Consider the following 15,201-nt stretch of genomic DNA (forward strand, 5'->3'; position numbering starts at 1 on the left):
TAGGCAAAGTGAAATACTCTCTGAACCAACCATAAACACTAAGGCAGGTGAAAATCAAATAGATGAAGAAAGTCATACAGAAATCGACGCAACAGAACTACATGATCTAAAAAAATCAAATCATGATTGAATGGCTGAAAATTAAAGAAACCAGTATGAATGAACGCGACACTCTCCCAAAAATTCGCAATTCTAACCAAAACCTGAAAATAACTGGTAAAATCCACCTTGCACTTAAGGATATAATTTCAGCTAATGATGTTGATATTACAGATCTCAACCACCTGTACTATGCATCCGCAAAAATCTCAACGGTTCTATGTGGTGAAAAGATTAGAAAAAGACAACACTCCCACAAAAAGCTTTCTTGGCAAGAGCGCATTCAACACCAAATTAAACTATTTAGATCTGACATAGAATGCTTGAAAAACCTTAAATTTGATAAGAGTATCAAACCTACAAAGACCCAAAAACTAAAGAAAAAATATGTGAAAACCATAGTTGACATTGATACCACCATAGAAACCATCAAGCAAAAGGTATGTGCTAAAGCTGCCCGTATAGCAAGGTATGAAAAGCGTGTTAAATTCTTCAGAGATAATAACATGTTCAAAAATAACCCCAAAAATTTCTACAGGAAGATAGGGAAAACACCAGTAACAATAAAGTCTGTCCCATCAAAAGAAGAAGTGCAAGAATTTTGGAATAAAATCTGGGCAGAAGATAAAACACACAATGAAAAGGCCCCTTGGATTGATAGAATATCTACAGACCTAGACTCCTTAGAGGAGCAAAAGTGGGAGGGGGTCAAGGTAGAAGATATAAGATCTGCTCTCAGGAGGTCAAGCAAATGGAAGTCTCCAGGATAGGATAAAATTCCTAACTTCTGGTTGAATGCCTTCCCAGAGAGCCATGAACTGCTAACAAACTTTACAACGATGTTTTGCAAAATCCTAGTTTGATGCCCTCTTGGCTAGTTAATGGTTTAACATTCCTGCTTCCAAAAAATGAGGAAACAAACGAACCAAAAAACTATCGACCCATAACCTGCTTAACAACAATGTATAAGACGCTAACATCTGTCCTAACCGAGTACACCTATAGTTTTTTAATAAAGTAGTAACATATTCCCTAATGAGCAAAAGGGATGTAAATGTGGACCTTATGGTTGTAAAGATCAGCTACTCATCAATAAGATGATCTTAGAAGATTGTCACAAACGACACAAAAACTTGTCAATAGCCTGGATAGACTATAAAAAAGCCTTTGATAGCCTACCACATAGCTGGATTAGGAAATGTCTGGAAATGTATAAAATAGCTCCTACTCTGCGAAACTTTTTATCTGTAAGTATGAGATCATGGAGAACCACACTGATGTTGAACAATGACAATGAATCTCTAAATGCTGGAGATGTAAGAATTTCATGTGGCATTTTACAGGATGACTCACTATCACCACTCCTCTTCTGTCTAGCCCTAATACCGCTCTCAAAATTGCTCAATGATGCACAGTATGGTTATAAAATATTTGGTAAAAATATAAATCATCTCATTTACATGGATGATTTAAAGCTCTTTGCAAAAAATGACCAACAACTCAAAGGCCTACTAGCGATTGTTAAGCAATTCAGTGATGACATCAGGATGCAATTTGGCCTTGATAAATGTGCAAAAGCTACCTTTATCAAAGGAAAAATGACAAAAACATCTAATGTGAACCTTGACCAGCAAAATGTCATAAAAGAGTTAGAACCAGCGGAGAGCTACAAATACCTAGGGGTAATTGAAGGGGACAATATCAGGCATTCAGGACTTCTACAGCTGGCATTAACAATGAAGGTAGCCACAATTGGCCTAGACACCTATTTGAAAAACTCTGAGGACTGGATGCTAAAACTTGTCTCAAAACATGAAATCAAGAAAGCATCTTACTCAGTAACAAAACAGGCAAAGGTATATCTAAGTGAATTCCAATTGCAACAAATTCAAGAATTAGACGAACTAGAAACACCTGCAGAAAAAGCTAATCGCTTGAAAACCCGTGCTAAAATTTCTGCCTTAGATATTATGACTGAAAAATGGCATGGAAAACCTCTCAATGGCAAATACCCAAAGAGAGCGAATAATGCAGATATTGACATAGCCCTTAGCCATCAATGGTTAATGGCCTCTGGCTTAAAATCAGAAACAGAGGGGTTTATCATAGCAGCCCAAGATCAATGCCTACCGACAAAGAACTACCAGGCCAACATATCAAAGAACGGCAGCTCCCCATTATGTCGTATATGCCAACAACAAAATGAGACCATCGATCATGTTGTCTCCATGTGCAGTCTGCTTACGCCTACAGAGTATCTCAACAGGCATGATAGAGCTGCACAATATATTCACTGGGTAATATGCAAAAACCTGGACTTGCCCCATGATAATAACTGGTGGGAACACAAACCACCCCCAGTACTTGAAAATGATCACATCGCACTCCTCTGGAACTTCACCATTCAAACTGACAGAAAGATAGACGCAAATAGGCCAGACATCATACTGAAAGACTTCAGACAAAAATCATGCCTCCTCATTGATATGACTGTCCCAATCGATATAAACGTATCTGTCAAGACCTACCAAAAACTGAGCAAATATAAAGATCTTGAAATAGAAATTAGCAAAATGTGGAATCTGAAGACGAAAACAATACCTATTGTCATAGGTGCCCTGGGAATGACAGCGGAACGGGCTGATTACTACCTAGCTCAGATACCAGGAAACCCCAAAATGGCTGAAGTTCAAAAGATAATGCTCATGGGAACTGCCCATATCCTACGTAAAGTACTGTCTATGTGATCTCAAATTTTAAAACAAACACATAATTTTCTTATGGTTTCTTAAACATTCACTAGAACAAAACTGTACAAATCGAAATATATGGTACCCTAGGCATAACACCTACATGAACTTCTAACTTGTTGTCTCTTGAGGTCTCTGGGTGAGACTTGGATCCAACTTGTACAAATGCAAAACAAAAGTCAAACATAAAATAATAATAATAATCCTTTCACTTGGAAGCACAAGGCCTCAAATTTTGGGGAAGTGATTAAGTCGATTACATCGACACCCAGTGTTTCACTGGTACTTAATTTATATCCCGAAAGGATGAAAAGCAAAGTCGACCTCGGCGGAAATTGAACTGAAAACGTAATGATGGAAGAAACACTAAAGACTTCGTCCAGCGTGCTAACGATTCTATCAGCTCGCCGCTTTAAATAAGGATAATAATAATAATAATAATAATAATAATAATAATAATAATAATAATAATAATAATAGTTCCGTTGTACAACCAACATAAATCAAGTTGTTTTTCGTGCATTCTGCCGCCTGCACCAAATGGGAATCTCTACATGACCCACCTTCTGTATAAATTATAACATTTCTGTTATGATTTCTGATGGAATTCACTTGAGTTAATGAGGGCTCAACCAAAGAGGAATGTATCTGCCTCATGCCTTTCAGCCTAGTCCACCAAACAGCCTCTTTCGCTTAGGAGTGATTGTAAAGACGGAAGTGGGAGATGGTAGAGGGGAGATGGTAGATGGTAGAGGAGAGATGGTAAAGGGGGTGAGTAGGACGGGCGCACCACCGCAGAGAGAAGGTGCAGCACTCCTTACAGCCCAAACAGGAAAAGATTATCGAGAAATAAATTAAAAGTTGCGGAGACATGTCATATATTTTTTAGACATATCTTTGTATTATATTAGGATCATAGCTTACGGAGTTTTGACTGAGATTCTCTTGGTTGTAAATAAACAAGCACCTAGCATGGTTATTATTATTGTTGTTGTTGTTGTTGTTGTTATTATTATTATTTTATGTTTGAATTTTGCTTCGCATTTGTACAAGTTGGATCCAAGTTTCACCCAGAGACCTCAAGAGACAACAAATTAGAAGTTCATGTAGGTGTTATGCCTAGAGTACCATATATTTCGATTTGTACACAGTGTTGTTCTAGAGAATGTTTTATTATTATTATTATTATTATTATTATTATTATTATTATTATTATTATTATTATTATTAGCAGAATAGCAACATTTCGTCCGTCTTTATATTCTGAGTTCTAATGCTGCCGAGGTTGACTTTGCCTTTCATCACCTCGCGGTCGATAAAATAAGTATCAGTTGAACACTGGGGTCGACGTAATCGACTTACCACCTCCCCTGAAATTGCTAGCTTTGTGCCAAAATTTGAAACCATTATTATTATAATTATTGAGTGAGAGAGCAGCACATGCCGTCGATGTGACGCTAGAATAGGAATATACGAAGTCCAATATACCCATCATGACCACTCATCTGATAAGGGTACACCAGAAATATGCATCACAACTATATGCGCATGACGTGGAGCCCTCATATCAAGATAAGCAGTGCATGACCTTGCAGGTGGAGCTAAGTTAGAATTTTATTCAGGTCGAGTAGGTCATCCCGCTCAACAGGTCATTGAATAAAGGCTGTTTAAAGATGCTGAACGAAATACCCATGTTTCCAGGGGTGAATTATTCAAACCCTAAAGAATCCTTCACATCACATGGCTATGATGCTCCCCAACTCCTGCCCGTGATTAGAGGTGCATGTATCGACAGCCAATAAGGAACATGCTGAACTGGTCAAGGTCAAGGAACTGTAATGAAAAGTTGAACAGTTACTAATAATCTAAAATAATGAAGAAACTCACTATTTTCATCCCGTCGTTCCATCGAAAAGGTAGTAACGGAAAAGAAAAGGGACTATTAAATAAGGTTTAGATGCAAAACCAACAATTTTTATGGGCTCTTAAAAATCCATGAGAACAAAACAATAAGTGACGCATGTAGAGTATCAACCTTAATGTATATTAACATACCATATTCCAGAGATTTCAAATTAAGACCAATTGGAACAGACCCGTCCTGTGAGAAACATAGACTCAGTAACTTTATTAACATACTTCTAAAACCCATTCTGAAACATATACCGAGCTTGATAAAAGATGATTTAGACTTTCTAAACCATCTTCCAAACAAAACCAGCATAGACACTCTTTTTGTACTATTTGATGTAGGAAATCTATACACAACGATTCTACATGAATGCAGAACAGAAGCCATACAATTCTGACTGGAAGTTTTCAAGCGACCTACCTGAACGAATTGGAAAAAGATTCGTTATTGAAGAATTAAAGTTCATCCTGCAAAATAACTTTTTAAATTTCAACATCTTCATATATTTAAGACTACGATGGGTATTAGAGTAGTCCTGCTCATGCCAATCTTGTTACGGCATATTTAGAAGTCCAAATATACTCGTAATTAAAATTCGGTGATAACTTCCATAAATACCTATACATCAGTTGGACGATTATTTCAGCCTGTGGACACGCAGTTTGAATCAACACTATAACTTTAAAGCTTTAATAAATAACATAATCGAATTCACAGCGGAATGCAGTAAAAAACAATCAAACAACAAACAAAAAACTACCTTATTTAGATATCTTAACCATAAAGAGATGCGAACTCTAAAACCAACATCTCCAAACAATATCTGCTACTTTTTTCCTGCCATCCAAAGCATATGAAAATTGATATACCTTTAGCTTGGCAAGAGGAATCAGCACAATTGAATCAGATCCCAAAGCCCAGGAGAAAACACTTCAAGAACTTAAGAATAAATTACTCGAAATACACTATCCAGTAGTTTTAATCAATAACAGAATAGAACGTTTAAAAACGATAGACACCCAAAAGTTATGAAAAACAAGAAACATTCCTGATACACTCAATGCTTTACTTCATATATCAACACACGATCCAAGAAACATAGAAAAATACAGCATCATCCATCAAAATATCCCTCTTTCGATGAACGACCTACGAATGAAAAAGGCACTCAGAACAAAAAATAATTAAAAGTAAAAGATAGCCTAAGTCTCTCAAAAGACTATTTACGAGCACCAAATCACTCACTAAAAGTACAACTCTAATAGTTCAAGAGTATAACTGTCTTAATAGCAGAATTTGTTCAACCTCATGGAAAGTTCGACACATAAACTTAAATCAGGACAAAAATTCACCCTAAAAAGTTACTTCGCCTGTGCATCAAAAATTTTATTTATGTTATATCAAATGCAGGAGGTGAAGTGAAGATTACATAGGACAAACGGGTTTAATTCTGAGGAACAGAGACCCCCAAATCAGAAAACTTTCAGTGAGTAAACATCTAAATCTTTCTCCAACGAACAAACATCCATATACCAGATTTTCCTTTTATATCAATGTATCGGAAACAATTTCAAGTTCGATTAAATAACGAAAATATATCAATTAACAAATATAAACCAAAACTGCATAACGAAACATGGTTTATTTAATCCAACGTAAAACAACTAGAAACAATAAAAATATTAAAGGAAATCAAAAGCTGAGGTAATGGTCTTCCACCAGGATTTTAAATCCTAAGTTCAAATCACTGTCATTAGACATTACATTGTGTTATTAGACGATACTATATGCTGAGGTCCCTTTAGAACTGACCCATTGGAATTTGGTTTTGGTCATATCTAGACTCTCAGATGCCATTAAAAATTTATCCGACTGTGACACTTGAAAAACAAATAACTTTGTAAGGGAATCAGACAACCGGAAAGCCGACTATCAGACAAAACCAAATGATCAAGACATTTAATAAACAAATGATGTCCACACAAAATAAACAAAAAAAAAGAAGGAGAAAACAACTAGAGCATCGGAATATTATTGGAAAAAAACAAATAACCAAAAGAGTTGATAAACAAATAACGTTTCTGGGAAGTCAACTAACCAGAACGCTGGACAACTACTGGACCAAAATAAGTGACCAGAATATGCGATAACCAAATGTCGTATTAAAGCAATGAAGAAACCTGAACTCTAGGCCAGAGCTGAAAAACCAAGTGACGTCATTGTAAAACTAACCTATGAGGACTTAAAACCTATACAAAGCAATGTCGGCTACAAACATAGTTCAAGTTTCCACCAGTAAAGCAGACTTAAACATTTTCCACGTATCTAATTTGCTAATATAACTTATTGCTTTAAAGATGGCGAACTGGCAGAATCGTTACCGCTTGAGACAAAATACTAAACAGCACTTCTAGCTTCACGTTCTGAGTTAAAGAAATATGCGTAAATCATGCATAAATCATTCACATGTTGCCAGAGCTGAAATGTTGGATGAAATGTTTAAATTTCTGAAGGCACTCATAAATACACAAACACACACGCAGGCATGCATATATGTTCAGCACTGTAATTGCACACATGTTGTTGGCGATTTCTTTTCCTTTTTTGGACTTTTCCCTCTCTCCTTTCCGACGAAGAAATATACTCGAAACTCCAAACTCTCACTTTTCACCGAGCGTCCTCTTCTTGTCCGTTTAATTTACTCGTTTATTTGAATTGTATGTATGTATGCATATATGCATGTGTGTTGTATGCACGTATGTATCTATACATGCCCTCTCTAACTATCTACAGGACTTCTGATTACTGGCTGTATATAGCAGCCTCGACCAAGTGTAAATCTTGTAATATTTGATTTTCTATCTGAAGAATTCATAATAGATATCTTACAAGTTTCTCTTACATGTACAATTTCGTAACTTCGTTTAGCAAATGAAACACGTGTAGTGGTGAATAAATAATACCGAATTTTATTTTCAATCTCCTGATTTGATATATATGTATATATGTTTATAGCGGGTTAGATGTCCTATTATGGACATCTCTGATGTGTTTAAGTGTACACTGTATTTTAATATGTTTATATAGGTATAGATAGGTATATTTGTGTATATGTGTGCATGCATATATACCTGTATACGGACACGCACAGACAGACTGAGACACACACATGTTTTTCATGTAACAGCAGAAACACGTGTCGGTCGTATCTATACCAATTATGCAGTAATTGTAATTGGTTTGGATTTACACGTACAAAAAATTTTCATAATCCAGGATTTACCCATCGGATAAATTACAATCGGATTGCTCTCCATAAGTAATCTATTAATTGATGCAGTTAGCCTGAACTCGGACTGTACCTGAGTGCTCGTATGGAACCTGCCTGGATAATTTAACCCTATATACTTATTGGATATATATATATATATATATATATATATATATATATATATATATATATATATATATATATATATATGAACTCGACTCCGTCTGTCACAAGTCTGGGCGGAAAGTAGCCTCATCGGCGAACGCACAACCTAGGGTTGTTTTTTATAGAAGACCATCAGTCGCTCATGCATACCAGCCTCCCCTCTCTACGCCACCGATGTTATCCAAGGGAAAGGCTGATACAGCTTAGCACCAGTAACGTCGCAACTCATTTCTACAGCTGAGTGAAATGGAGCAACGTGAAATAAAGTGTCTTGCTCAAGAACACAACACGCTAAGTCCGGGAATCGAACTCACAACCTCACGATCGTAAGCTCGACGCTCTAACCACTGAGCCATGCACCTTCACTCGTATATATATATATATATATATATATATATATATATATATATATATATATATGTGTGTGTGTGTGTGTGTGTGTGTGTGTGTGTGTGTGTGTGTGTGTGTGTGTGTTTTATTTTTTAAAATTAATCTTTTTTATTTCCAGTTTTCCCTGTTATAATTTAAGACAGTACGGCCAGTGAACCGTGAAGTCCTGTATAAAACAAATGGAGAACAGGATCTTTTATTTTGACAAGAAAGAAAAAGAGAAAGTAAAAATATAAATAATAATAAATAAAAAACAAAGAAAGAGAAGAGAGAGTAAAGAAGGAATAAAAAATAAATAAAAAGAATAGAATAGAACAGACTACACACTACGACACATTCACTCGTCAATCACTCATAAAATCTTAATGCAGTTCTACAAGAAGTAACCCTAGAGGACTACCACGCATTTACATACTCATGGTAGAGCCTCCACTTTTTATAAGGTTCCTCTTGCTTACTTTCATTGTATGATCTGGTTTTTTTTTTTCAATTAGATATCTGGATTTTAACTGGTAGTTTCAAAATACACAATTTTCATGTAGCTCTCCAATATTGATTTTTAATTGAATATATTTCAGAAAGAACCGTAATGCGTTCTATGGAAGGAATAAGCTCTCAAATTTGAAGTCAGTTTGTTAAGTGCTATACATGAAACTTTTGGTCTTTCGCTCACTTTCGTAATTTTCTGCCAATTAAAAATGAGTAAAGTATATATATATATATATATATATATATATATATATATATATATATATATATATATGGTGTTCTGCCCTACTTGATTATTTTATTTTATTTCTTTATTAATTTATAATTAGCCTTTATTTATTCATAAAATTAAGCTAATCTTTGTATCTCTATAAATTCGTATTTAGGTTATATAAAACTATACTGGTATATTAACTACTTATAAAAAACTGCTTAGATTATAATGTTATTAATATATAATTAGAATGTTCTTTTACCTCAATAGTCCTTTATTAATACCAGTATATACCAATTAATCAATATTCACAGATACCATCTGATGAGTTAGTATTTAAGTGTACAATATGTATAAATATTAAACTATTTCTGGATAATTTCTTTTCCTCCCTCTATTGTGGTAAAAGTTTGGTATATACTCAAAAATATTCATAAATTTCTATCCTTTTGTTAATATATTCTTCTTAATAACCCTCAGAATAGCCATAAACTTTAATTGTATACAATATAGCAACATTGTTTAAAACATTTAACTATAGTGCTACATGATAAGACTTCCCCTGTTTCATTATCATTGGTCTGCTAGTGGGCGACCCCCTTAGTTGTCAGCTAACATCTTGTTTTAAGTTTTCCTTTACCAAACCTCATGATATTGCTCCTAATAAATCTTGATTTTTATGACTATACCAACTATGATTTCTGTCTGCTCTCTCAGCCCTACCCCTAACAGATACTGCCCTTTATTCTCTTAGCCTTAGATATACAAAGATTTGATAAACTAGTCTATAAATTAAAACTGACCCAATGAAAAACAAATAAAATCAGTGACAGGTAGAGTCTTAATAATTTAGTAACTTCTATGCTGAAGTGGAGACAGCATGTTCTTTGTCTATCTCTTTAAATTCTTGGAGATTTTAGGTACAATTATACTAATATGTCCATCTGTTCTAATTTAATTAAATTCTATGTCTTTGTGCAGCTGAGGCTTGCTCTGCATTTTAAATTGATTAATGATTGCATTGTTCAATTAAATGGAGTTGCATGAAACGATCGTATTGCATTACTTCTGCATATCCTTGTTGCTTATATATATATATATATATATATATATATATATATATATATATACTAGCAGAGATACCCGGTGTTGCCCGTGTTACATGCAATTGAAGAATGAGACTTTTCTGTTATATTTTCTGTAAGTAACTGGAATACATATGATTCGAATTTCATCAAAATTGCACACGAGGGTTCTTTCCCTCTTTACACACCCTAAAACATTCTAATCATGAGACATGTATCCCATACTATTGATCTTTATGCACATATTCCAAAATTTCAGTCTTCTGGAACCTGTAAAAAGGATTTTGCTCCTGAAAAATGGAGCTCATGGAGCTCTAAAATATGGGAATGAAGGCCCCCATTGGGGGTGGGTGTGTTAATGTCAACCAGAGAATTTGAATTGTTGGGAATGTTTTTAACTTGGGTCTTATAGTATGCCTGTATATATGTGAGAGTATGCTTTCACTTTAATAGTTTCAATATGAAATTGAAAGTATTAAAGTGAAAGTATTTGAAATTACAGTAGCGACATGTTATTGCTTCACTTTTGACACGTAATACTGAAATAGTGGAATAGTTTCAGTGTTAAAGTGAAAGTACCAGACATTACAGTAGTGTGATGTTATTGTTTCATTTTTGACACGTAATACTGAAATAGTAGAGGAGATATGATATTGCCGTAGGCTCGAACTATGCAAGAAGTTAAAAAATTTTTGGGCCTCAGACACTACCTGGACCCTAAGTAAGGTATGTGTTAATTTGGAATGAAATCCGTTGTGTAGTTCTCGAGTTTTAGGGATTCACACAGACACACATTCTCATCTTTATTTATCTGATGTTTATGCGCACATTCCAAAATTCCAGTGTTATGGACCCTGTAAAAAGGATTTTGCTCCTGAAAAATGGAGCTCATGGAGCTGAAAAATGTGGAAGTAAAGGTTCCTATTGGGAGTGGGTGTGTTAATGTCAACCAGAGAAGTTGAATTGTTGGGAATATTTTTTAACTTGGGTCTAATATGCATTGTTTGAATTTCTTTGAAATAGGAAATATATGTATGTTCACTGGGTTTGTAAAAGAGAGCAAAGCTACAGGAAACCAAAAGACGAATGATCAGGATTCCTCACCATACAGGTGACAGGCACAGCTGTAAGATGCATTACTGATGTATAGCAATTGGAAGGGCATGACCCAATTGAAATAACAACGTGTGACCTTTAGAGTAAAGGGACATGAAAGTGTCGCCTCTGGAGTTTGCAAATGACCACTATACCGATAGGTAACTGGGCAGAAAAAATTTACAATCAATAAATGTCTTAGAACAACCAGTCACTCATCTGGGAAGGCCTTGAAATCAATGTTACCAACTGGGGACAGTGATAATAAAAAGACTGAAAGGAGGTCTGCAACGAAATAATTTTACTCAACACTTTGCAAGTGAATCAGTGGAGGCAAAGATGCGTCTCATTTATTTGACAATTTATGCACCACATTGCAGAAATCACAATGTAAGTATATCTGAAAGGATAATCTTACACTGCTGTACCGTTGAATTACAAACAATGGTCATCTGTTATGTTTGGGTGACCCTATAGCTTCCAATAATACAACTGTACTCGTCTTTGTTTAGGAAAAATGACTAAATTATGGGTGTGAATTCCCCATGAAGGGGTCTTTGTAACTTCTAAGAAGAAGAAATTTTACAAATATTACTTTATTTTTGTGTAATATGTATGGTTAAAATTTCATGAACATCAAAAATATATGAATTTTCATGGGGGTTATGACCGTTATGCATAGAATAAAATTTCCAAATTTCATAAAGATCCATTCAGTACTTTTGACGTAGTTTTGGATAAATATGTAAATGACTAATGTGTGTGTTTGTGTGCATGTGTATGTGTGTGTGTGTGTGTGGGTGTATATAGTATAGATATCTGTATGCATGTATATATGTGTACATATTACATGTACATCTATATATATATATATACATCTACACATATGTATACATATACATGTATGTATTTAGATCTATATCTATGTATATATATATACATATACGTGTACATATACATCTATATGTATACATGTATACATATACATCTCTCTCTCTCTCTCTCTCTCTCTCTCTCTCTATATATATATATATATATATATATATATATATATATATATACACGTCTATATATATATATATATATATATATATATATACATGTAGATGAATACATTTGTGCAGATATATATATGGATGTATGTACGTATATATGTACGTATGCCTGTATATATGTGAGAGTATAGTTTCACTGTAGTAGATTCAGTATGAAAATGAAACCATTAAATTGAAAGTATCTATCATTACAGTATCGAAATGTGATTGTTTTAGTTTTGATACTGAAATAGTGGAATAGTTTCATTTTTAAAGTGAAAGTATTTGACATGAGTGTTTTTGTTTCACTTTTGACACGTAGTGGAGGAGATATGATGTTGCTGTGGGCTCGAACTATGCAAGAAGTTAAAAAAATTTTTTTGACTAAGTAAGGCATGTATAAAATTTGAATGAAATTGGTTGTGTAGTTCTCGAGTTTTAGGGATTCACACAGACAGACAGACAGACAGACAGACACACATTCTCAATTTTATATATAGAGAGATATATAATCGACTTGTTTCCGTCATTAGACTGCGGCCATACAGTACTTTTTTAAAGCCTGGTACTTATTCCCTTGATCTCTTTTGTCGGACCGTTACGTTACAGGGACGTAAACACACCAAAACCGATTGACAAGCGGTGGTGGGAGACAAATACACACACACGCGCGCGCGCATACAGACACTCACATACACATAACAGTGTAGTTAAAAAGTTCACTTTGATACTCGTGATCCCACTGACCGACATTTTGCACAAGCCTCTGGTTCACCGATACTCTGTGAGTGTAATTTGGTAAATAAAACAACGCGAAAATATATATACTCATATGTAGGTATATATAAACAGACACGCACATACATATCTGCATATCCATGTTGAGCGACGTAAATTGAGACGAGTGAGCTATGCGTTAAGTGGAACCAGGGTGGTGTGTGGCAAGGCAAGCTTTGGATTGGAACTAAGAGAAGGGAAACGGTAGAGCACGTGATAGCCACCTGGCAGACAAAGGAGTGAAGGCGAAAAGGGTGACAAGGAACAAAATAAAAATAAAAATATGAGGAGCATGTTGGAAGACTTCTCCGGAGAGCGAGCTTACGTTCTGCTTTGGATCCAAACAGGGTATGACGATAACACACGCACGCACACACACACTCGCACGCACACACACACACACACACACACACACACACACACACACACACACAGACTAATACATGTATTTAAATATAAAAATACATACTTTCTCCTTCATATGTATAATATGATATATATATGATAGATATATAGATGTAAATATATTTATGTGTGTATATGTTGCTCCATTCTCCACATATATATATATATATATATATATATATATATATATATATATATATATATATATATATATAATATATATATATATATATATATATATATATATATATGTGGAGAATGGAGCAACAATTACGAGAAGAAGCAATTCTGTTGGGCTAGTTAGCCATTGTTTTATTATGTGGAGGTTATGTAATGAGTCATTGTGGAGGTTATGTAATGAGTCATTGTGGAGGTTATGTAATTAGTCATTTACGCACGTTTCAATCTAGCCAATGGTTTGGCAGATCTCTTCAGAATGTTGAGGATTATGTTAAGAGTTCATGGTGTGAGAGATGTAGGAGAAGTGATTAGTGGATATATTAATGTATATGGTGGTATAATAATAGCGTTAGGTAAAGAAAGCCTTACGTCTTAGTTGAAGTAGTGTTGGTCTTCCTGTAAGGGGATGTAGGATGGGTGCTATTTAAGCTCATTATTCCGATTTTAATCAAATGCATCTCCACGTGATTTTATGATTGAGGGATGCGTCGTATATTTATAGCACCGGCGGTAAATTACCTGCCTCTGGATGCCCTCTAACCAAGACGGTACCCGCACAGATGATTCCCAGGAGCGCCTCTGGATTTAAACATCCCCTGGTTGCTTGGATGCTTCAGACTACCACTGAAGGATTGAGGCAAGCCAATCATTTACCTATATATATATATATATATATATATATATATATATATATATATATATATATATATGGGAGAATATACAAAAAATAACAACAGACGAGGACAGGTGGTGTAAATAACAAAAGTATATATTAGTATGACGCTCGGGAATACGGAAAGTCTTTGACGTTTCGAGCTACGCTCTTCAACAGAAAGAATACGGAGACAAGGAGAAAAACACGGAGAAAAAAAATTGAATAGTGTTCAGTCAACGGTCAATCATAATAATGGCCGATCATAACAATGACTGACCGGAAGTTAGAAATTCTTATTTCAGGAGAGCTAAGAAAGGGGGAGATAACAAACGGTGATCGGGAACGAGGGGCTGTGTGTGGGAGGTAGACTGCTGGTGATCTTGACGTATGTAGTGTGAAAATGTGGGAAGGGAGAAAGGGAGAAAGTAGTTGGTCAGTTGTAGTGTGTGCGTGGTGTGATGCGAGGGTATTGGTGTGGTGTGCGTGGTGTGATGCAAGGGTATTGGTGTGGTGTGATGTGAGGGTGTTGGGAGGTGGGGAAGGCATGGGTGGAGTGTGGGGTAGAGGTAGGGGTATGTGGGTAGGGTGGGGTATGTGGGTAGGGGTGGGTGGTGGGTGTAAGGAATTGGATGGGGTGGAGTGGGAAGGTAGAGTAGGAGTGTGTGGGGGTGTGGTGGGAT

This window comes from Octopus bimaculoides, chromosome 16 (genome assembly GCF_046866305.1).
Source record: "Octopus bimaculoides isolate indiv1 chromosome 16, ASM4686630v1, whole genome shotgun sequence".
Taxonomy (NCBI): Eukaryota; Metazoa; Mollusca; class Cephalopoda; order Octopoda; family Octopodidae; genus Octopus; species Octopus bimaculoides.